This window comes from Peromyscus leucopus, chromosome X (assembly GCF_004664715.2).
Source record: "Peromyscus leucopus breed LL Stock chromosome X, UCI_PerLeu_2.1, whole genome shotgun sequence".
In the NCBI taxonomy this organism is placed as follows: Eukaryota; Metazoa; Chordata; class Mammalia; order Rodentia; family Cricetidae; genus Peromyscus; species Peromyscus leucopus.
Window position 1 is genome coordinate 3,843,966 of NC_051083.1, and position 25,203 is coordinate 3,869,168.

The following is a 25,203-nucleotide window of genomic DNA, read 5'->3' on the forward strand; positions in this document are numbered from 1 at the left end:
TGAACACACAGAGATCTATGGGATTAAAGGCATGTGCCACCACCGCCACACTCTGTCTATGGCTCTAATAGCTCTGACCCCTGGGCAACTTTATTTATTAACATACAGTCAAAATCACATTTCAGTACAATTAGAATACCACCACAGTCTACAGTCTAAGATTCAGGGCAGGTACCAAAATTACACAGAGAAACCCTGTCTCAAAAAAGAAAGAATAGAGAAATATAAAGCCCAGAGGCAAAAGGTAGATGGGACAATTTAATTTGAGAAGTACTAGCTAGAAACAAGTCAAGCTAAGGCCAGGCATTTATAAGAAAGAATAACCCTCCCCATGTGTAATTTGAGAGCTGGGTAGCAGGCACACAAAGAATAAAGAGTGAAAAAAAATCAACCAACAACACCAGGCTACATCCTCACAGATTCAAGCAGTGAACTCTCACAGTGGCCTCATTGGGTTTCTAAATGCCAAACAGAAATGCCTGCAAAGATGCTGATCTGTAACCACAGACTCTGAATTTATTCCCATATTTTTTTTTTATTCTTTTGTGTTTCCAGGACCAGCACACTGTGTGTGATCTTGCAAAGTTTGATTTCTTTGGGATGAATACTAACATGCTTAGACTGCACGTGCATCAGGTTTTGTATGGAAATGTTTCATGGGCCTAGGAATCTCTTTTCTCACTCCTTCCACAAACTGAAGCTTTATCAGGATGATTTCCTTAGGGCACCTTACTTCCATTCCATAGCAAGAGCTGTCTTTATAATGTAGGTAAACTCCTTGAAAATTCCTGCCTCTTTTAGCACTTTAATGCCATCTAAAACTACCTCTTCATTTTCATTTATTTCTGCCCAACTTGTTTTCTTTTCACTCTAGACCTGAATGAGTCATTAGTGATAACCATCCAACAGATTCACTATTCCATTTAAGGAACTAGCCCATTATTTTTTAATTCTTCCTTGTTAAAGTTCCAGGGCATATGCAGAATAAGAAAGATTTTTGGAGTGAAAATATCATACAAATGACCTCTTGCTTACTTATTATGGAGTCTATCTCTTTCCAACTGAAATCCTTTGATCTGATCTCAATATTCATTTTCTGACATTACTTTTAACATTTCCATTTTCCTGGTTATAAAAGAATAGCCAATTAAGTTCTATGAACAACTTTCTATGGTGTTTGTCACGATAGTCTTTATAATCTCCACATTCTTACAAAAGACAACATTCCCAAATTCTACTTAGTAACAAAATCACTTTTGTTGTTCCATTTTTTTTTATTCTAAGTTGCTTTTACCCTATGATTAAATCCTCTAACCACAAACATCTCAGGCAATGAATGGGTTTATTTGGCTAATTGTGTCAGATCATACTCCATTATTTTGGGAGCTTAGAATACAAACTCAACCTAACAATTGAAGACAAAATCTCACTGGCAAGGATTGTTTCCTGGCTTTCTCTCTTGCCTAGTCACTGTCTCATGCTTAGATAGCTCCCCTTTCTAGCCAAGGCCAAGTTTCTTAGGAATATGGCCACCCTAGGTGGAGGAGCCTTCCTACATTAATCATCAAAACAATCTTTCACAGGCATAGCAGTTACTGGCTATTATGAATAAAGCAACAATGAACATGGTTGAACAAATGTCCTTGTGGCAGGATGAAGGAACATCATTTGGTATATGCTCAAGAGTGGTATAGCTGGGTCTTCAGGTAGATTGACACCCAATTTTCTGAGTATTGCACATTGATTTCCACAGTGGCTGTACAAATTTGCACTTGTAACAGCAATGAATCATCTTGCAACATTTCCTTGCAAGCATTAGCTGTCCCTTTTGTTATTGAACTTAACCATTCTGACAGGTGAAAGATGAAATCTCAAAGTAGTTTTTATATGGATTTCCCTAATGCCTAAGGATACTGAACATTCCTTCAAGTGTTTCTCAGACACTTTAGATTCCTCTACTGAGAATTCTATTTAGAGGTATATCTTACACAAATTGGAATATTTGATTTGTTGTCTAGTTTCTCGAGTTCCTTATTATCCTGAGTTCATCAACAGAGAACCATATAGGAAAACATGGTATGTACTCACTTATAAGTGATTATTAGTAGTTAAGTGAAGTACAATCATAGTGATCATGGTTAATCACAGTATAATCCAGAGATACAGAGAGGCTAAGTAACAACCACAGCTCTAAGAGAGGTGCATGGCTCTCCCTGAGAAGAGGAAATAAAATAGCTTTTGTGGGTATACTGGAGGCAGGTCATGATGGGAACAAGAAGGGTCAGATGAGTAATGAAGGGACAGATGACTGGAATAGGAGAGCTTTTAGCAGGGGACATGGAAACCGTGAAGTGCAAGCTTCTTGGAACTAGGGTGACCCTACTGACGACTCCTAGTAATCAAGAATACAGAAGCTGAACCAGCCATTTTCTGTAGCTATATAAGGCTCCCAGTGCTGGGACTGGGACACCAAGCCAGACACAAATCTTTGAGCTGACACTTCTGCCTGCAAGATATGTGGGGCAATGGTGGCTCAGAGATTTCACATGATAAAAGAATAAATTTAAAAAAAAGAATGAAAGGGATATAGGCGCAATGAGGGAAGATTGGATCAAGGCAAGACTAAAACTCACCAGGGCAAATAACAAATCCTGTAGCTCTGTCACAGACAAATGGGGCTTCATTCTCAAAGGGCTTTGACTCTATCCCTGAAAATTTTCATACACGACTCTCCTTTTCTACTTCCACTCCCTGTATGCAGCTCTCCTTGGCATATGTCTCATAGCTTGGGTATCGAAACATCCTATTATCTCAAAATACAACACTGGTTTCATCTTCACAGCTTCATGCAATGAACTCTCACAGTCTCCTCACTGGGTTTGACTCTGCCAAATATAGATTGGTGCAACAGTGCTGAACTGCAACCACAGAGGAAGAATCTATGACCTATAAGTTTTTCAGTTTTCTTTTTTTACAGAAGCAGTACAACATGGGTTATCCCCCCCCCCCAATTCAGCTTCTAAGTTGTAATGGATGCTTCCATACTTGGATCAGAGTTGTAACGTGTTCTGTATGAACTTGTTTTGGGGATTAGGAAACAAGTTGCATACTTCTTTCATAAATTGAAGGCTTAGATGGATGGGTTCTTATCCTTAGGGTACCTTCTCAGACTTCAAATGCTGAGAAGCACTTTCTTTTTAATAGTGCTAAACTTCTTGAAATTTTCTGCCTCTGCTTGACCACACAAATGCCATTTGAAAATACTTCATGCTGTTTTTCTCTACATATTGTATGAGAGAATAATACATTTTAAATAAATAGAAAGAAAGGGAGGTGGGCACTGACTTTTCATTTGTTTCTGCATCACTTGTTTCTTTTCCACTGTAAACCTGAATGAGTTATCAGTAATAAACATCCAACAGAATCAATACTTTGTTCAAGAAATCAGCCAAATACTTTTTAATTCTGACTGACTCAATTTCTAAGAGAATGGAGAAAATAGTAATGATTTGGGGACAAAATATTATACAAATGACCTCTAGCTAAATTTTTTCAGGGTGTCTATTTCCTACTTACATCTAATGACCTCAAACTCCATTGTCAGCATTACTTTCAACACTCTCATATTTCTAGTCCTACAAGAATAGACATTTGAGCTCTGTCTGCAATTTTCTATGATTTTTACCATCTAAACTCCCAAGATTTTCCACATTTCTCCAAAAGGCAACATTCCCACATTATACCCAGCAACAAAATAACTTTTGGTGTACCACATTGTGACCCAACTTACATTTTTCTTGCTGTGATTAAATTCTCTAACCAATAGAATTGCAGGTAATGAACAGGTTTATTTGGCTGACATTGCCAGATCACAATCAATAATTATGGGAAGTCAGGATAGAAATTCTAGCTAGGTACTGAAGGCAAAAGCCATGGGGAAACTTTGCTTACTTACCTTCTATCTTGCTCAGTCACTGTCTTGTCCTAAGTTAAATCACTCATCCATTAAAGGCCCACTTGCTTACAGTATTAAAATCTCAGTGGAAGACCCTTCCCATATCAATTAACACAATCTTTCACAAACATAGTAACTAGCAATTCTGCTCTGGACAGAAGCTCAATTGATGTTCCCTCAGATGACTTTAGGCTACCTCAAACAGTCAAAGGTAATTAAGACAAAGACAATAACATTAGAAGAGTTTAAAAACAAAAACCCACTATATTAACCATGTTAATCACTTAAGCAGCACAAACTTAAACATGAAGGTAGCAACTACTGGAAAACAAAGATTTGTCAATAAATGAGGAGAAACCAGCCTCAAAGATCAAGAACAGAAAACTAAAACTGTATCTTCACAGAAATTTCCCAAACCAACAAAACTTCAAGAAACCCATAATAACATATAGCAAATTTAATGAAAAAAAATGGTGAAGACCCATCATTTTCCACAGAAACAAAAAAATTAGATAATAATTACTAAAATCAACAACATAGACAGCCCAATAACCAAACAAGACTAAAAGACAGACCTACAAATATATATCATTGTCCCTTAAACAAGAACAAGATTCTAATCAACATTAAAGAAGTCACTGGTTAGAACTCATCCTGTGCACTCTAGTTCTGTCCTTTGCCAGTAATAGAAAATGTATAGGGCAAGGAGAGGTACTTAACCAATGTTGGAGAAATTTGTTTGAAGCTTTCTGATTTTTTTTTGTTTTTTTTTAAAGATTTATTTATTAATTATGTATACAGAAGAGGGTACCAGATCTCATTACAGATGGTTGTGAACCACCATGTGGTTGCTGGGACTTAAACTCAGGACCTCTGGAGGAGCAGTCAGTGCTCTTAACCTCTGAGCCATTTCTCCAGCCCATCTGATTTTTTTTTTTTTTTTTTTTTTTTTTTTTTTTTTTTTTTTTTTGGCTTTTCGAGACAGAGTTTCTCTTTGCAGCTTTGCACCTTTCCTGGATCTCGGTCTGTAGTTCAGGCTGGCCTTGAACTTACAAAGATCCACCCCCCTCTGCCTCCCGAGTGCTGGGATTAACGGTGTGTACCACCACCGCATGGCCTGCTTTCTGATGTTTTAACTTCATAGACAATATTTTTGATAATTAAAAAATCTCATTCTTTTATAATAAATAAAAAAATAATTGTTAGTATTGCCTAGGCATCATTTTATTTCCTATGACCGATGACTACCTGTAAGTCTGTATCAGAGTACTGAAAACTTTTTCAAACCAAATGCAAGATAACATATTTTTAAAGAAATTGTGTATAATTTGTATTATACATCTAAAACAACTTGCCCTTCTATAATTGCTTTATAAGTAGCAAGAACTTTTGAAAACAAGTTTATCTCCATATTTTGTGTATGTTTGTATGAGGGAGAATGTCTTCCATTTGTGCACAGGTGACATTCAAGATAAGAGGGTGTCAGAACCATTGGAACTGAAGTAGCATGTGCTTATGATGAGCCTTCCAACTTGGATGTTGAAATATGAACTCAGGTTATCCCCAAGAAAAATACAAACTGTGCCACCTGCCCAGTCCCACAGTACTTTTTATCCAATAATATAAAAGTCTTCTGTAGATTAAGAAACAAACCTTAATAAACAAAGAAATAAATGATCCATGGGAACATGATGCATCAATATTAAGAGGTTGTATATGGTAAATTTGCAGCATGAGTTGAGTACAATCCATGGAAAATTCTTAACAATGTATGGCAGGATTCCTGATTCCAATAATATATGCAAAGTGGAAGCAGTCAGAATGATCAACAATATTACATAAAAATCACACTTATTGACAACATGTGACTTCTATAGTTACCACAAAGCTACAACAATCAAAAATATGTACAATATTTATGAAAGAATAAATGAGACAGAAAGAGCCATGAACAAAAGCAGGAAAATATAGTCTACTTTTAATCAAAAAACCAAAGGAAAATCAGCTGGGAAAATTGTGTTCTTGACCAATGTTACCCAACTACTTATAATTCTATGTGTATAAAAATTAACCCAGACTTCACAACTCCCACAAAATTAAGTCTAAGTGAGCCTTAAATGTTATATTTCTGACCCTCCAGCTACTGGTATTTCTTCCAAACAGAGAGGCCCCAATATCTAGAGCTCTTTTGGCAAATGGAGGTAATCTCTTGCTATGGCTATGCAAAGTCTCGTGGTTTTAGGCAAATCAAGCTCCACTGATGCCCAATCACAAAACAGTGTAGAAGAATAATCCAATGTTTATTTCCTCTGACATGGGTTATGGCACATGATCTGGATCTGCTCTATCTTCTTGACTAGAAATATGCAAATATATTACAAGTATCACAGCCTTCCATTGACAGGGTGGCAGAGCCTCCCCCTGTCCACAGAATCTACACTCAGGGAGTCTCAGAGAGGGATCACTGTCCAGCTCACCACATCGGACAAAAGAAACACAGTCTGGCTCATGGTCCCTCCCAGTCACAGAAGCTCTGACCCCTCAGCAGAACTGCTCCTCTTGGTCTGGGGTCAGTGGTCCACACTCACCATAGCATGGCTTATGGTCTCACTCACAGCTCCCTACAGCAGAGCCACATGAGAATCCTGGAAAGAACCTGTAAGCTATGTGCCACTGGTACTAATTGCTAAACCTTCCCAGGGTCTCACATTAGCTAAGGATACCCAGCTGGGACTCAGGACAGTAGCAACTCCCCTACTGGTGTTCAAATATCAAATGACACAGACAGTAGAGGCCTTTCCAACTCTGCCCTTTCACCATAGTGAGAGACAGAACCCTAATCTTGGAAATCTGTATTTTAGTAGAAATACTTCCAGTCTTTCAGAGTACTTCTTGTTTCCCTTTCTCAAGCACAGAGTCTTTTGTATACAAATACACACTGATTGTCCAATGTAGCTAATGCTTTGCTTCATAGCTGAGAATTCCTTCAGCCAAACACAGGTCACAGTCAAACATGAACGGTTGTCACTGTATAACTGTTAAAAAAAAAAAACAGGCCATGATTAGAAAACAATGAGTCGTCAATAGTAGGGCTTTTAGGCAGGAAAGAGACTGTGATCATGACATAGTCATGAACTCAAATAATTATTTTGAAAAGTTGAAACAGAATTCATGGCCATGTGTTCCAGGGCCTAGGGCTTTCTATGGGAGGAAACCAAGGATTACTCTTTTTATTTCTGAGGCTAAACATCTTCAACAATGAAAATAGCAGTCCTGTCAGGCAAGGCCATGCCATTTTACCCAGATCTTCTATATTGGTTGAACTAGTGTAACTACAGTAATTTGATTTCATGATAAGGTCAGTCCTTTATCCAGATTATTAAAAACTCTGGTCTATGGACCCCAAGTAATGGCCATTCAGGACATTTATGGTGATTGAATACATGACTCCACATTGTTAACCTCAAATACTGTTGAAGCAAGAAAGCCCTTACTCTCCATCCTGCCCCTCCATTTCTTCACTGTCACTACAGCACCTTTAAAGATGCTCAATGAACTCAGTTCTTGCACAGGACCCTCTTCATTTGTGTGTTCCCCCCAAAAGACAGAGAGACTGTCAGATACTTATTACCTGGTCCATTTTTCCTTCTCACTGTGCCCAGCCTGGGAGGCATTGTGGAACTGTTTTCCCAGCCCTGGGCAGCAGAGGCAGGGTTAGATGTTCAATGTAACTCTTTATTACATAGCATGAGGTAAAGCTGGGTTAAGGAGACATTTTTGCCCTACATAGAATTCAATAATCAACAGGTCTTGAGAGAAAAGGAATGTCACTATCAATGACCTAGATACATTAGAGAATAGAAACAAGTAGAGATAAGAACAGTAATTTCCTCAAAAATAACACCAATATGTGACATTTTCTTTTATTTTTTCAAAGCTGAGGACTGAACCCAGGGCCTTGTGCTTGCTAGATAAATCCACAACCCCAATATGTGACATTTTAGAGTGATAAAATAATATATTTTTAAGAAAAAAATCTTAACTATATTGACTTTAAAAAATAGTAGGACCTTCTCTAGTAAAGGGAATGTCATTAATAAGAGATAGATTGACCTTCCCATATGCACTTGTTGGCTGTTGAGATCTGTAAGCTGCCACATAGAGTTACAGTCAATGGCCTCTTTCTCAAACCTTTGAGCTGACAACTCTGTCAAGCAGGACAGAACATATCTGCATAGGAAATTTGCCTAATTAAAAATTTAATACCTGCCAGGCAGTGTTGGCGTATACCTTTAATCCCAGCACTTGGGAGTGAGAGGCAGGCAGATCTCTAAGAGTTCGAAGGCCAGCCTGGGCTACAGAGTGAGATCCAGGAAAGGCACAAAGCTACACAGAGAAACCCTGTCTCACGCCCCCCACACACACACCAAAAAAAAAAAAAAAAATCAATCTTTTGGTGTAATTTGATCTTCCCAAAATGTACACCAATCAGTCTGGTCTATTTTCATTCACGTGGACATCAATTAGTACATGCTGGGAAATTACATAATCACTCCCCCTACCACAATCAGGTCCTTTTTTAAAAAAAATTATTTAACTTTATTTTATGTTATCCCCTGGAACTGGAGTTACAGTCAGTTGTAAGCTGCCATGTGGGTGCTGGGAATTGAACCTGTGTCCTCTGGAAGAACAGCCAGTGCTCCTAACTGCTGAGCCATCTCTCCAGCCCCCAGGTCCTTTTTAATAATGGTGACTCCAGCAGCTGATTGACTCCCCTTTTTCCCCCAGCAGTGTACACAACATATTATTCCTTATTTCCTGGTCTTGAGGTAGAAACCTTGCTCCACATGCAAATCCTTTTCCTTTTACTGCAATAGATATTCAATTGCATGACTCAAATGCATAATTTTGAAATTCTGAGGTGGTAGAGTCATTTATTTTAAGATTTTGCATGTGTAATATAGAGGACAGCAAGGTCACTATCCTGGAGAGCAAAAGACTGAGACCAAGGCCATTTATGTCAACATAGGAGATCTTGTCTCAGAAACATTTTCTAAAAGGGTAGAAGTATAGCTGTTCTAGAATTAACATTCTTTCCCAGAGAGAAATTACTCCACATACTTGAGAATAATAATTAAAAAAAACTTTAATGATACCATGCACCCATCTTTGGTTTGCATTCTATATATGCTGTCATCCTTGTGTCTTTAGGTTCAGACTCCAGGTTATACTTTGAAAAAATTTAAATAGAGACAGTCATCTTGTCAGTCTAGACACTTAGATAAGTGGGTGAGCTACACCACAATGTTATTCCCAGAATTATTTTCTTAAATACACCAGGAACCTGAAACAGCAAGACCTTCTGCAGTGACAGAGTCCTAAGGTGAAGGTCACAGGGAATGAGATTGATAAGACACATAGAAGAAAGAAAAGATAAAAGCTGGGGTGGGGAGGTCTTGTAGAAGCTATGTCTCATGTCAACTAAGCATTTTAAGAAGAGTAGCACCTTGTATACTACTTCCAGGGGGACATGGAAGGAAATGAGGAACTTCTCAGAAGTTAGCAGAAAATATCATACAATGGGACAGACTCAAAGAGGAGGGTAATTAAACAATGTTGCACAAAGGAAAACAGGGTTTCTCAAGAACATTACTGACTAGGCCACAGTGATCTGTGGACTGACAACCACAGCCCCATGTAATGGAAAGATTTAGTTTCTCAGGATATGAAGCAACCCCACCAAAAAAGCTCTGGTTCCAGACCACTGCCAGCTCTCCAAAGCATATTCCTGATTTTAGGGAAGGAGCTCTGTTTTATTGTCAGTACATCAGGCCCTTAGGGAAAGTTCCCAAGTCCCAGGTCACAGGCTGTTACTAGCTCTCCCCAAGAATTTTCATTCTCCCTTCCTAAGGGCCTATATAAAAGCATTGTTGATCACACAACTCCTTAACAATATTGTTTTTCTTTGTGAATTTATTGTTTCTCTTTTCCTTCCTTCCTTCCTTCCTTCCTCCCTCCCTCCCCCCCCCTCTCTCTCTCTCTCTCTCTCTCTCTCTTTCTTTTGTTTTTGTAGACAGGGTTTCTCTGTGTAGCTTTGGAGCCTGTCCTGGATCTCACTCTGTAGAACAGGCTGGCTTCAAACTCACAGAGATCCTCCTGGCTCTGCCTCCTTAATGAGTGCTGGGATTAAAGGCATGCACCACCACTGCCTCAATTCTTGCACAGGTGTCACCTGGTGTCATATTGCCCATCTGGCAGAACTATGCTTTTCTCAAGAAGAAAATGGAACTTTAAGGCATACCCAGACCTAAGGTTGGTTGTGACACTGTAATGCATCAATGAGAAGCTTGTTAGAGTCCCATTCTTTGATATAGGTTTGGGACTAGTGGCTTGTAAGTCAGGGGTGGCTTCTTTGTAATGGTTTGGAGACAAATGTCTCGATAATCCTGATGAACAAATGTGTATTCTACTGTTCTAATCTCTAACAGGTCTTGCTTGAATATACTTACTTTTGAGGTTTATTTTTTTTAATTTGAGGCAGTCCTCCCTCAGCTAAATTACATTTTGTGATACTTACTATTTCCTAAGAATTAGTAAATCCTTTATATTACCAACTCTACTCTTCTACATCACACTTTAGTGGTGGAGTGTTACCTAACACATGAAATACCTTTTGCAACCTCCACAAACTTAAGTATAACTGGATCATACACATTAAAGTTAAATGCAAAGTGCTGAGCCTCTAGAAGGAAATAGAAAAACTAAGCCTCTCCAAGTCTGACAACATGCTTTCAATGGGTACACCAAACAAATGTTGAAGTTCACTACAGAGATCTTTCTACACACAGCTCCCTGTGAGAGGATGACAGGGTGGTAGCCATCTTAGAGAAGGGTCAGACTAGGGGCAAGAGACCCTGAGAAGCCCACCAGAGGATGTGCTGGCCCTCCATCCTAAAGCATGGGGAAACACATCAGAGTATGTGATGCCCCTCTACACTAAGCCTTGGGAACCCACCAAAGGATGTGCTGCCCCTAGATCCAGACAATTAAGAACCAAATAAAAAATAGTTCCAGACATTTCCTGCCATAATTTAAAGGATATAATAGATTATATACCATAGCTGTTAGAGGGAATGATTTTCCTACAGATAAGAAATGAGATGTCTAACTGTCAGAGACAATGTGTCTGTGATGACATAAGGTATGAGAGGATATGGCAATTTGCTTGCAGCTGAAACTCTGCAATTAGTTCAAACCAAGCATCTCTAACCTAAAATAAGCACCAATCCTGAGCTTGTAATTATATATAACTGGAATCCCCCCAGACTCCCTGCTCTAACCAATAAAAAAACTTTCTTTCCTGCTCAGCTGTTGTTTCAGATGGATGAAGAGTCTCAAGCTTAAACTTGTAAAAAAAACAAAACAACAACAACAAAAAAAACACCTCTTTGCTTTTGTGTTCATATCGGACTGTTGGTGGTCTTTGGGGTACTCTGGGTACAACATCTTCTCCCCATTCTGTGAGAAGATTCAGCCCACAGAGCAAAGTTATTCAGGGGCCTGTCCTGTGACTAGGAAGTTTCAAGGACCACATGGGACCTGGCAGGAGCAGGTCCCACCCAGATCAGGGAGGACCCATTACACTGGCTCCTACACCTCACCATCTGCTACATCCCATTTGGGGACAGCAGCCTCTAACTCACCATGTTGTTATTTCCTGGCTCACCCATGCTCTCTGCTCAGCTCCCTGCAGCAGCACTAAGTGCAGCATACAAAACCACTGGTGTCAGATTCTCTTCAAAGCCAAGCCTGAAGGTGGCGGCCGGAAAAACCCTGCACAACTTCTGACTGGCAGGTCGCCTGGAGGGCCTGATTGGCTACTGAGGCCTGAGTGACAAGAGCACCTCCCATAGGGTTACACTGTGCTTAAAGTCACAGAACAATGATTCCTGATCATGCCTTCCACCATAGATCAGCAGAGATTTGCATTTTAACAGCACTTGCCCCTGGCTCTAATAGCATATCCTGCTCTCTTGCTTCTCTCCATAGGCACTTCCCCTTCTTCGTCCTTGACACGATGTGGCTAGCCAGTGTGCACAGCCCACTGTATTGTGTGGGGAGGAATGACTCCCTGTCACATAGGAGTAAGGTTGCCTAGAATATTAACAACTATAGAGATATTTAAAGACACAAATAGAGATGTTTCTTTTGTGAGTTCACATTAAGTTCAGGTGAACTGAACATACTTTTTACTTGCCTCTCTCAGCGACTTCAGACAATGAGGAAAGAAAAGCAGGAAGTAGATCAAAAACAAGATAATAGGTCTTTCTCTTATCAGAAAGCTGGGTGATATCTCCATTGCTTTAGGGGTTTTATTCCTGAAATTCAGAGCAAACTGTTGACAAATGAATAATAAATAAGAGTAGTCTTCATGGAAAATTGAATATTTAAGGTATAATGGAGCTAGGAAGAATGTATTTATTCCAGGCAGTGGTGGTACACTCCTTTAATTCCAGTACTTGGGAGATAGAGCCAGGCTAGTCTCTGTGAGTTCGAGGCCAGCCTGGAGATCCAGGACAGGCACCAAAACTACACAGAGAAACCCTGTCTTAAAAAAAAAAAAGAAAGAAAAGAAAAGAAAGAAAGAAAGAAAGAAAGAAAGAAAGAAAGAAAGAAAGAAAGAAAGGAAGGAAGGAAGGAAGGAAGGAAGGAAGAAAGAAAGGAAGAAAGAAAAAGAAAGAAAGAAAGAAAAAGAAAGAAAGAACGAAAGAAAGAAAGAAAAAGAAAAAGAAAAAGAAAAAAATTTGTTTACAAGCACTATTTATTGTTGACCAGTACATTTTACTCCATGGACAGGAGTAAAAACAACAAAACACTGCATTATTCAAGTTTATCTACATAAACAGAACTGGTAGAATAAACCTATCCATGTATGAAGAAACAACTCTTTGTTTGTCTTTGGCTTTCTTTAAGGGATGTGTTATTTTTTTCCAATATTACATTTATCCTTTATCTGCTTTCTTTAAAGGGATTCATTTGTTTCCTCTTTAAGAACTCCTAGCTGGGCGGTGGTGGCGCACACCTTTAATCCCAGCACTCAGTAGGCAGAGGCAGGTGGATCTCTGTGAGTTCGAGGCCAGCCTGGTCTCCAAAGCGAGTTCCAGGAAAGGCGCAAAGCTACACAGAGAAACCCTGTCTCGAAAAACCAAAAAAAAAAAAAAAAAAAAGAACTCCTATAATCTTTATAATGTTTGTCTTAATTGTCTTTCAATTGTGATGGAATATCCAGGGCTTGCTGTAGTAGGACAGTTGGAATCTTGTAGTGATATATTGCTTTAGCTGTTGTTGAGTGTGTTCTTATGCTGGTGTCTAGATATCTGGGTTTGAGGTGATTATGGGTCTAGGTGCTGATTTCTCAGTTTGTCTATTTGGATGGTTGTTTTATTCCTTGGTTTCAATTTGCTTTTTGTTTTTCTGGTCAGTGTAGTGTATGGTTGAACAGGGGTTCTCATCCCAGGTTGGGGGCTTAAAATCTTGCAGTAGGTGTGATCTTTGTTCTAGCAGTGAGTATCTGCCCATGTTTGAGGATGACCAAAGGTAAGAGAGGAGGAAGTTTGGGGATAGTGTTGAGGGGGCCATGAGAAAGTAGAGGAGGTCTTTGGGCAGGTGGCCTATGTGGACATCCAGCAGATCATGTGTTCTTTGTTAGAGAAAGGATTCAACCCAAGTTAGAGGCTACAACACAGAGATGAAGAGAGAAGTGGGATTGAGGATAGTTTTCGAGGGTTATTAAAAGAATGCAGGAGGTCCAAAAGTGAGCAGTGTACATGGATTTCTGGTGGCTGGCATGGCCTCTGGTCCAACAGGGGGTTTTTACATCAGGTTGTCTGTCTGTTCTTCTGTCTTGTGTGGCCTGCAATTGAGGAGAGGATATCTATTCAATTTGGGTTTGGGGAAATGGTTTTTGGGAGTGGCAGCTGTAGGGTTGGTGGAGGATTGTGGCTATGGGAATGTGAGGATTGTGGAAGATTCATGGACTGGTTGCCTGCCTACCTAATCTTCTGGCTTGTGTGACATGCACATGGGCAGGGGATGTCTGCTTGTGTTGGGAGCTAGAACACAGCCATATTCCTCTTTTTCTGAATGGAAGTATATTCTGTGCCATTGTATGTTGGAAATCCTTGTCTCTTGATTTTTACAAGATGTGAGAGTCAAGAGATTATCTTCAGTGTTATAAGAGACTGGATATTTCACGTGTTTGGGGGCTGTTACAGATTATAAGGATCATTGTACTAAGATTAAATGCATTTTCATATTTCCCTTTCTCTTGGTATTTATTCTTCTCTCATACAATACATCTTAACTGCAGCTTCCCCTTTCTCCACTCCTAGTCACCCCCCAAAAATCCTCATTCCTTCAAATCCAATGCTACTCCATTTTCCTTCAGAAAATAGTAGGCCTCCCAGGGATATCAACCAAACACATCATAACAATGTACAATAAGGCTAGTCACAAACCCTAATATCAAGGTTGGACAAGGTAACCCAATAGGAGAGAAAATGTCTTAAGAGCAACCAAAAGAGCCAGACATCAGGATTCATACAGTTAGTGGTTCTACCAAAAGCCAAGCTAAACAACCATGGAATGTGTGCAGAGGACCTGGAACAGAGCCATGCAGGCTTCATAATTACCACTTCAGTTTCTCTGAACCCCTATGCAACCTACTTTGTTGATTCTGTGGGCCAGGTTCTCCTCATTTTCAACCCTTCTATATCCTGCAATACTCATCCCCTCCTTCCACAGGATTCCTAGAGCTCATCTTCATGATTGGGTAGGGATCTCTGCATGTGCTCCCATCATCTATTAAAAGAATCCTCTCTGGTGACAATTAGTTCAGGCACCAATCTTTGATTATAACAGAATATAGTTATAGATCTTTTCATTGTTTTTTCTTTAGTCAGTTGTATTTGGTTCTTTCCTAGTTCTCTGAGCCATCTAATTCCAGTTCCTTTCCATCTAAGCAATGTCAGGAATAAATCTGCTTCAAGATCTAGTGATATCACTCTTGGTCATATACCCAATGATGCTCCTCAATCTTACCTCAAGGACAATTACTCAATTAGGTTCTGGCTGTCTTGGATTTAATTGTATAGACGATTCTGACATTCAACTCAATTGTGTGACCTTTAGGGAGCATTGTTATTCTAACTTGCATATATAGTGATCATGTTCTGTGGTCTTATGATCAAAATTGGTCCTGTGAACAATTTTGTAATTTCTGTGTCTTCTATACACAAAGAAGACTTCACAGACCACAATAAATACAGTGAAGCTTAAGTGTGTAGGCTAGATACAGCATGGATTGAAGGGTGTCAAGTTGGCATAGGGGCTGGGCAGAGTAATAAGAAGGGCATCCCATTGTAAGGGTAACTGTAGGAGTATTCTTGACAGAGATAATCAGTCTAGATATAGGCACATAGGGTAAAATATAGGCTAGAACCTGTAATTGGTGAGGGAATGTGGATGAGGGGATATTGTGGAATTGCCAGTCTGAGAACAATTATAAAATGTATGCTACCAGACTGGGATCAAAAGTGCTGATGATTTGCATGAAGGAGAATTGGGAATTATCCTATGCTCCCTTGCTAGGGACAGAAGAAAGCCAGGATTCTTCATAATGTCTGTAAGTTAGCAGTACAGGTAGTAGTTTCTATCCTGATCAGGTGTTCAGATAATGACACAGAGTCAGGTGATCATAAATTAATTATGCTTTTGTTGTGTGCGGATGAAAGGATATGCTGGCAAGAACCTACTGGCTCACTCTTATGTGGGATAGTAGTAATTCAGAGTGGATGGCAGACATGATTGAGCAGGTTCTGGTGGATGCCTACAGAAGGGAAGAGGAACATGCTGTCTTTGTGGGAGAAAATGAGTTTGTGTGCAATCCAGATTACCATATTAAGGAAAAATGAAAGAAGTGGCTACACACAACGAGGAGTAGATTCAACAAAAAAAGAACTGTGATTTCTTAGACTATGATTGTGTAAGCAGAAATAATCATAGCAGGGAATTCAAGAGGCATGTTCCTAATGCACATGGCAAGTAGGAGAGTGCTTCAATTTTTTCCAAAATTGTTGTCTAAGTTTGTCTGTTACATGACCTTATGAAAGCCAAATATTCCATTCATTATACTCATTTTTCCGTAAGCACATTTAGTTCCTACAGCAAAACATTGAAAATTTCCTATTATATAGTCTTGGTATATTCCCCAGATTGATGTCACTTTATGCATTATATTCTCATATTGTTTTTGAATTGTTTTAGAAAAAAAAAGTTTGCTTGTTTTCATTTCTTCTAGCTCTGTCATATTGCCAGACCCAGGAGGTTTTCAACAGTAGTAAAAACAAGATTCTTTGCAGGAAGAAAGAGCAGGCTTATTTAAAACTAGTAGTCTTGACATGTTAAATACAGGGAAGTTCTGGAATTATCATGGTGACAATGGAAAGTATGAATTCTGTTACAATGAGAATTATGTTTTTGTAGAAGATACCAAAGGCATTAGTTATGAAAAACATCAAGAACCTCTAGTGTGTCCAAACTCAGAGAGCAAACTCTGTGTCAGTTACAAGTTCAGAACTGAATGATTATATGGAAAAATATTCACACCAAGCATGGAGACCTGGCTATACTCCACATTGATATATGAAAACTTCACGAAAGGACACACAGTGTTATATTTCAAATTCTTTGCAACATTTTCAAGTGCTGTGGGATTAAATGGTACTCCAACAGTCCCTGAAGAAAGGAGTGTTTTAAGCACAGAAAAACATTTGAATTGTCAGCAATATGATGTTTCCCCTACTCAAAATTTGGTAAAATTTCCTCAACAACAATTACTTCCACTATATGACAATTTCCAAAATTTGGACCAAAATAAAGATTATAGGAATGAAATGTGGCATAATACGTATCATAGGGAAGATAGTTGTGAAAATTACTATATATTTAGTGATTTTAATAATGACCTTGCTAAGTTTTCTTTGCTAGATAATTACCAGAATAGTCAATTTGGAATACCTTTTAATGGCAAGGACTCATAGACTTACTCTGCTGATGACATAATTCCTAGGAATTCTCACATAAATACTTCCTTGGCAGTTAATCATTCTGAAAACCATGACTATCAGAAGGTTTTTGATAAGTATTCAAACACTTCTTTACACCAACATGACAAAGCCAAGAGAGAAGCATTGGACAAACAATCAACATGACCAAATTCTTTATGAATTCTCAAGCTGTACTCAGCATAATGGAACTAGTACTCAAGAAATTTATGGGAGACACAGAAGTGATTCATGTAAGAAGGTCACAATTGATACCTCCAATCTAGAAATAAATAATATAAAGCATACAGGAACAAAATTTTGCCAGGTTAAAGACTGTGATGAATTCTTTGATTTCAATTAAAAAATCATTCAAAATTATTCAAGTCACACTGAAGAGGAGAAACCATACTGGTGTAATGACTGTGGAAAGTCTTATAGCAAACTCTCATACCTTCATATTCATAACAGAATCCATACTAGAGAGAAACCTTATAAATGTGATGAATGTGGGAAGTCCTTTATCCAATCCTCCAAACATCAATGTCATAGGAGAATCCATACTGGAGAGAAACCTTATAAATGCGATGAATGTGGAAAGTCCTTTGTCGAGTTTTCCAATCTTCAATGTCATAGGAGAATACATACTGGAGATAAACCTTATAAATGTGATGACTGTGGAAAGTGCTTTAGGCATGGCTTATCTCTTCATGTTCATCATAGAATCCATACAGGAGAGAAACCTTATAAATGTCATGAATATGGAAAATTCTTAAGGGTGGCTCATCTTTTCATGTTCATCATAGAATTCACACTAGATATAAACCACAGAAATGTTAAATATGCATTAAGTCCTTTAACCTTTAGTCTCTTAATGATTGTCACAGAACTCATACCTGAATCTAGCCTTATACATGTAAAGAATGTGAAAATTTCTTTACTAAATCCTCGCCACTTTTTCTTCCCTGAAAACATACTAGAGAGAAACTTTACAAGTATAAAGAATGTGGAAAATGAAGATATCAGAAAACTCATATGAATCTAAAAGACATTCTCTAATAATATCAATTTTATTGCAGTATCATATTTATGCAATAAAATTTCCTTCTAAATGTGTGGAATATACAAAATATTTGATCAACATTCACTCCTTCCACAATATCATAAACATCACTTTAGGAAGCCCTACTGTTGACTTGAATTTGGAAGTGTTTTTTCAGAAGTAGACCTTGTAAATACTAAATTGTTATTGAAAGTTAGTTATACACATTTCTTTATGAAACCATATACTCTCAGTAAATACAAGTTCTTGTTTGAAAATGTTAAAACAACAGCAATGTGAGACAGAAGAATTCATGCTAATAGGAGATTATTGATGGCAACATTAAGTCCAAATAGCTACATAATTATTTTATGCAATCTGTTGAAGATGATATTGTCTTTTTTGTGATATTATTATATTCTATATCACTATTATATTTCCAGTATTTTAGCTTTTGTAGATTGTAAATTTTTAAAAGAATTTTCTAGTTTATTTCTAATAATCAACTTGATGCTTGACTCACAGATTTTATTTACATTTGTCTACAGTATCATTTTCTGATGAAATGAACTAGAGTACAGCTCAATTAAACCAAATCAAATCATAATCATCTGAACTGTTTGTAATCTCCTATTAGCTAAATTTATAATCTTGTATTTGCCTAGTACAGCCCAAGTTTTAAATACAGAAAGCACAAGAACAAACCAAGGCTAACACATTGAATCTAGAAGATCTGGGCAACTCAGAAAGTCAACTTTTGAGAAGTCTGAGGCACAATTACAAGAAAGTAAGAGTTTGTGTGCAACCTACTGTAAATGTAGAAAGGAAAATAAGACAAATATCACAGGAAAGCTTGTAAAATATTATGAAAATATTTCTACATACGATAATTTGTTTTCATCTTTAGATCAGCTGAAGTGAAAAACACTCACTTTAAAATAAAAACACTTTGTTTGATCTGCCTACTAAACATCTTAGAATGCTTCACTTATTTAAACTGGAGCAGACAAATACTAGAGGGAGAAACAGGAAAACAATTCCTGTAACAAAGAGGCCCAGCACAATTGCCGGCCCCTTGTATACTTACCTTGCTTTGCTGCTGGAGAGACTGTTAGAAGAAACCTTTTAACTTTTAAACCAGAGAACAAAATGGATCTCAAGTGACCAGATTTTAATTTTAGAAATGAAGCCTATTTATTGGTGACAGGCTGACAGAGATGTGAATTTAAGTGGACATTTGCCTTGAGATGTCTGATTTTTCAACACTGTAGATATCCAAGTAACAGAAGAATTCTTATTTCTGCATGATCTAAGCAAAATCATTTTTTTCCTCACCTGAAAAAACATATGGCTTAAAATGCTGTCAGAGCTTTATTTCTAAAATTAAAATCTGTAGATTGTAAATTAATAAATGCTTTTAACCTCACATTAATTTCCTGTTTTTATGAGTACAAATAAATGTAGTATACCTTTTGCTTATTTTTATTTGCCTTGATGAAATAAATTTTTATTTATTATGTGGATGGCATTATGAAGATCAGCTGTTCCAGAAATAACAGGGCTGATAAAGCATACTATTAAATTTCAAACTATGTTCTATAGAAACTATAATAGTGAAAATAAGCAAATGCAAAGAGCAATATTATGAAGTCCAAATAGAAGAAGATAACATGATTATTTGAAGTAAATTATGTTTCTATTTTACTAATGAGATAAGATATTGCTTGATCCCTCTGCCTCCTACAATCATTCTTCCCTCTATTATTGCTCATAGGAACTCACAAAGTCTTAACCAACTACCAGTGCATCTTCATGGGACCCACACTTGGCCCTCTACAATATATATGTTACAGTTTTGTAGTTTGTCTGTTGTTAGAATTCCTGACAATGAGAGCAGGAGCTGTCTCTAATGCTTTGCTTGGCTGTTTAGAGCCCATTTCTCTTACTGAATTGCTTAGCCTGGTATAATTACACGAGGAGGTTCTTAGTCTTACAGCAACTTGATATGTCATGCTTTGCAGATATTTATTGAGGTTAGCCAATTTCTAACAGAGAGGGGGAGTGGATTTGGGTGTGGAGGGGAATTCTGGAGGGAATGGAAAGAAGGAAGGGAAAACTGTGGTCAAGATATAAAACAATTAATAAATTATTAATTTTTAGAAGAATAAAGAATACACACAGAAAAAAATAAAGATGATATTGTTTGTATCTTGATTACTGATGATTCTCAGTCTAGGATAGCCATTTTAACCTTCTGAATACTGTGACACTAGTATATTTCTTCACTTTCTGGTGACTCTAAAATATAGAAATATTTTCATTGCTATTTCATAAGTGTAATTTTGTTCATGTTATAAATTTTCATGTAAATATATGATATTTCTGATGGTCTGTAATGACCCCTGATAAAGAGTCATTGAACCCTCAAACAGGTCATAACCCACAGGTGGGGAACTGTGGCTGTATGGTTCCTATAAACTGACTATGTAGAAAGATCTACATATAAGCATCAATAAGAAAGATGTAACTTATTCTTTGAACACTGTTAACTGAATTTCAAGCTAGGCACCAGATAGCCTGGGATCTTTGAACACATCTCCAAAATTGGCAAAATGACTACTCAAATAATCTACATAAATGCTTTGGCAACAGCTATAGTGAGTGTTCTATTCAAGTAGATGTAAATGATAAATCCCTGTGGCAGCTGAATTTCATTTCATAAACTGTCTTGAGCTTAATAATATAAAGTAAAAATATCTATATGTAACAGAAAAAATATCCACACCTTTAAACTTTTACAAGTTGTTTGTTTCATAGTGAAAGTAATGCAAATGTCCAGTGAGATCCAATATAACTATGAGACACAGGATCTTTTCCTACAGAACTTAAACCTGAAATACATAACATGTCCTCCCTCTCCCACAATGATTTTACTGAAGATTATTGCCACTCTTTAATCATTTAACAGAATGATGTGGAGTACAAGTTGAATGAATACTTAAATTATACTTGATATTTCTTTAATATCATAAAACATTGTTGAATATTTTCTTAATATTACTCCCTATGTCATATTGTAGAATACACCATGCTGACTTTAGTAATGAGTCAGTGTCATATTGGAGCATAGTTACAGGAATCCCAAAAGAAGAAGTTTTGTATTTATTACTAGAAATCAAGGCACTGAAACACCACAATTTGGAGGTATATTCATAACTTCAGGCTGCATTTATTCTGTAAGAAAATTTCTATTTCTTAAATGATATAAGAAGTATTTCTGGTGTGTTCTTTTAATTGCCTATTTTCCTTGCTTTAAGGCATAGGTTTGATTGTTATCAATATATATGTGAATTCTTGTACCATAAATAAGACTTCCACTAATTACAATGTTTACTGAAAACTTAGTAAGGAAAGGGAATAATGAGCTGTGTGATACAGAAAGATATTCCAACAAAAAAACTTAGGAAATTAAGTGCATGTGGTGTGTTATGTGGGTATACATAGGTGTGTGTGTATCTATACTATCATATAAAATCAAATAATTTTATGAGCAATAAAAAAAATCATCTCAAATGAAGAAAGGCTTATTTGAACCCTTGCCTGTGGTATTTCATTCATCAAAATATGACCTCCTGCTCTGATTATTTTTATTTTATTAGCTTTTTTTTTGCACAAACTTCTTTTTCCTCTAAACAAATTTGACATTATCAAGCAGTTGTCTTACTGTTCAGTGTGCACTGTGGGGTTACTCTCATGCAATGCCAGTTTTGAGTATTGATCTTGTGAGCATTAGTAAACTTCTTCACTGATCATGACTGGAGAGTGTGTGAAACACTGCCAAAATTCACTGACTTGTCATAACTTATGCTGTTCTTTGTGTTTTTAATGGTCACATTGTGAATTGGGTATGATCAGGATTTATGAAATCATATTCAAACACCTGAATCACAGAGAATTGAAAATGGAGGATTTTTTTCACAAGACAACGCATACTACAGATCACACCTATGCAGAAAGGCAGTGGGCTCCTTATCTACATTAATTCAACAGTATAGAATAGTGTACGGTGCTTCTGTTTTATTAATGTTGTGTGTATGCATGTCTGTATGGTGTGTGTGTGTATGTGTGTGTGTGTGTGTGTGTGTGTTTCTGTGCCATAGCTCCTTGCCACAGTGCGAAAGAAGTTACCTCTCTCCTTAGAAAACATTGGTTCTGTATAACAAATGACTTTGTCACATGTTAAGGAGAAATGCCTTTATGCAACAAGTTATGTCAACCATACTGGGTCTTCTCTTAATTGTGTCAATTAAGTGCAATGGTTGAAAACTAAGGTGCAAGACACTGGTGGGTCTCTATGCTGAAGTATGGACTTGAATAATGTAAGACTCTGCTCACTGCATATCTTATTTTTAAATGTGTCTGATTTTAATAATATGCAAACTTATTTATATATAGACATAGAGACATATTGTTGCCTTTTATTAAAATTTCAAGTAAAGTACACAGTATTTTCCATTTCCAATGTACCACAAACTTGTTCAGACGACTTTTTTCTTTTTCTCAGAGCAGTAATATCTGGAGCCATCAATAAAGAGATAATTGAAGATAAAATTGAGGAGGGACTTATGAAGAATAGATAATTCCTGTCTTACAAATGACTTCTAATTGTAGTTTGACCAAGGTAGAGATTCCAGTTTATTAGGTAGCATTTAACTCAAGCCTGGTGGAGCATACATTTGTCATGCTCTCAGAGTGTTTCTCTGCCTTATGTCCATGAATGGAAATGTGTCTGTTTCAGGACAACACAGTCAGTCAAATTGTGCCAGACATATATTCTCCTTAATCTTAAATTATAAATCTTAGATTTAGAACCTTGTGATAAAAGCATGGTTAAAGAAGGTATCTTTTCCCTGCCCAGGCAGATTCCTCACCTAATCTCAGTGAGTCTAGTGTGCCTTCTGCAGGTGTGGAATTGATACATTAGGGTAAGACTAAAAGATACCATGCATAAAATAACCATGCAATTTAGATACAAGATTTGTCTTGTAGGAAGCTATTAGTTTCCATGCAGTTACAAAATAAATTTCTGGGAAAATACAGGCAAATTAACATAGTTGTAATTTGTTAATCTTGCTGTGAGTAAGGAGAAGCACATGGCTTATTTTTACCATTATGCTTCTGTCTAGTTCTCTAAACCATTTACATTTAATTCTATCCCCAGTTTTAATTCCTTCTACCTTCTCTGGGTTCTAGTCTGTTTTCTTCATGCAGAGTCTTGACATACATATCTGGATTGTGGTGAGATATTTATTCATTTATGAAAAAGGTTGGTTATGTTGCAGAACTTCCTATCCAAAGAAGGTCACTGCATCTTCTTCAGTTTAGGAGCAGTTTCTCTTTAATCTTGTTTAGGACTTTTATAATTTTGACTTTTCTTCTAATGAGAGGAATTAGAGTTCATGAGAATGCTATTGAAAAAAACTATGCATAGTTTATAGGAATTGAAATCTGAATATGGAAATTTAAACAACACCATGGAGTTGCTGTGTATTCTTCATTTCTGCTCAGAGACATGAATGTCATACAGTCCTGATTCTAGTGTATATCTTATCTTCATGCAAGAAAAAGACAAAAAATAAATTTTTGTAGCTGGAGTTTTCTTTCTGGGTTCCACCAAGCCCCGGTAGTCCCTTAGCCCACTTATAAAATAAACATATAGATGCTTATATTATAAACTGGTTGGCCATTAGTTCAGGCCTATCATTGTCTAGCTTTTACTCTTATATTCAGCCCATTTCTATTAATGTATACTTTGCCAAGTGGCTCGTGGCTTACTGGTACCTTACATCTTTCTTGTCCTGGAGGCAGCTGCAGGCAGTCTCCCCTTTCCCTTCCTGTTCCCTCAATTCTCCTCTCTGTTAGTCCTACCTATACTTCCTGTCTGGCTACTGGCCTATCAGTGTTTTATTTATTAACACATTTGCCATACAGAACATCCCACAGCAAATTTATACCTAGTTACTAATAAATATTAATGGAGTGTTTGAGTAATTACTATGCAATTCATGGGGAAAACAAAGATAAACTGAGTATGTGTGCAAATTTATATGTACTCAATGTCACTTCCAGTGATTATTAAGTGTATTCCACTCATAATCAAATTAATAACTGTTTTGCAAAGCAGCCTTAACTATGAGGCCATTTTGTAGCCATCAAGATATGTTAAATTGCCAACACAAACAATGATATTAGAGGTTGGAATTCAGTTTTTTTCACTAAAGTCTTAAGGTATTAGAGCACTCCTGAGAACTCACATATTGGAAGGAATACCACCTGATTCTCCTCGTTTTTCTGAAATGGTTACTTAACAATGACCCTGGGTAAAGTAATGTCATTGTGAAAATAATTTTTTTAAATGTTTTCATCTTGAGGCTCACTGCAAATTTGCAGAATCTTAGTATTACAAGTCGGATCAGGGAAACCTGTGGGGCATTTACCCACCAATCCCACAACTCCCCAGAGTTTTCTTGAGTGCAAGCAACAGGAAATATTAGATAGAAGGATTTATTGTGGAGAATCTTGTAGAGATAAACAGATAGAAAATAAAAGATAGCCTCCAGAGGGCCTGGAACCTATTCCAATGGGCCCTGACTGTCTCTGCCCCAGAGGTTTTATAGAGATGCCAAGGGGTGGAGCAAAAGACCTCCTCCCCCAGCACAGCCAAGTGCAGACCATCTCAGACACCTGCACTCAGGCCCGTGGGTATTCGGACCTGCTGGGTAAAGCCATGAGGAACCTGAGAATGGGCTCCCACAGGTCCCCCCTTCTTAATATATATAAAAAATAACTATTAATGGCCTACAGCAATCTCCATAGCTGTTACACCTCCCAATATGGGAGTAGAGGATGATAAAGATGGCATTTCTCTTTTGAATTAGGTCCAAGGTGACTACAGCAGTCTTAGATGCCTCAAGCCCTTTCTAAACCAAAAACAATTAAGGCAACTACAAACTTAAAGAATCCTGTATTTCATCATTACCAGTAACAAGTTAACATAAATATTGCTATGCATAGTCACAATTCTCCCAATCTTACAACTCAAA